Raw genomic sequence first — 1,000 nt, forward strand, 5'->3', positions numbered from 1 at the left:
AACCCTGGAGCTGGAGGAGCCACATGGAGATCGACACCAGTGCTGAGATGTATCCACCACCACTGGATCCACAAGACTTTCCACCCACTGGCCTGTGATCTTCCTGCATTCAGCATTATTGCATGTGTTGCTTGAGTCTGAAGAGGAATTTATAGACTGCGAAAGGAACATATGGGCTAATATTGGACTTAACGACTTGATCTGGGTCTGGGCTGGAATGTTTACTTAATATAAAATTATTCTTTGATATAAAGTTCTCTATTACACACATATGAGTGCCTCTGGATTTGTTTCTCTAGTCTACCCGGACTACCACAGTTATGTTTTTGTTTTTGATGAATGGAAATGCATTTTCTCAGTTTAAGCGGCTGTCTCTCTGAATCCTGGAGGCCAGCTCTAAGGCCAGGCTTCCTCTCTGTTGGCCACAGTTTGGAGGCGGGGCCTCGTCTCCGGTCCGCATTTGTATGGCCGGTGTCCCTCGGAGAACTCCATGCGTCTTGGCATCAGTTCCCCCCTGGACCTAGGCGGCTCACAACCCAGGGAGAGCCTTTACTCCTGGACTTAAAGACAAACAACCAACTTTTTATTGTGAACTGGGGGGAAGTTTACAGAGGAATAAGCTTTCCATTCAGCAATTCATCCATATTTTGCCCTATCTCACAGATTGCAATCCCCACACTGTAACATCACTTCCTTCCTGTGTTTTTGCTTCCATCCCTCCTTCTTTCCTAACCCCCTGAACCTTGTCCTTGGGTCCATGCTGCCCTTGACCTCAAAGAGTTCATTATCTTAAGGCAGGCATCCCTCTCTGGGAGTATTGCTCACTTTAGACATCTGTCTATGGTTCGAATGAAAATTGAACCCAGGGGATAAGTGTAGTAATTATTTCTTCTAGAAGAATTAATACCAGACCAGTTCCAAGGAGTTGGAGATTAAAGATACCCCAACTGTCCAATTCTTCCAGGATGCTGTTCGGATCTATTCCTGCCCCCCAACCCCC

Source organism: Echinops telfairi, unplaced genomic scaffold (genome assembly GCF_000313985.2).
Source record: "Echinops telfairi isolate 266 unplaced genomic scaffold, ASM31398v2 ScPeMD7_7469;HRSCAF=8507_1, whole genome shotgun sequence".
Lineage (NCBI taxonomy): Eukaryota > Metazoa > Chordata > Mammalia > Afrosoricida > Tenrecidae > Echinops > Echinops telfairi.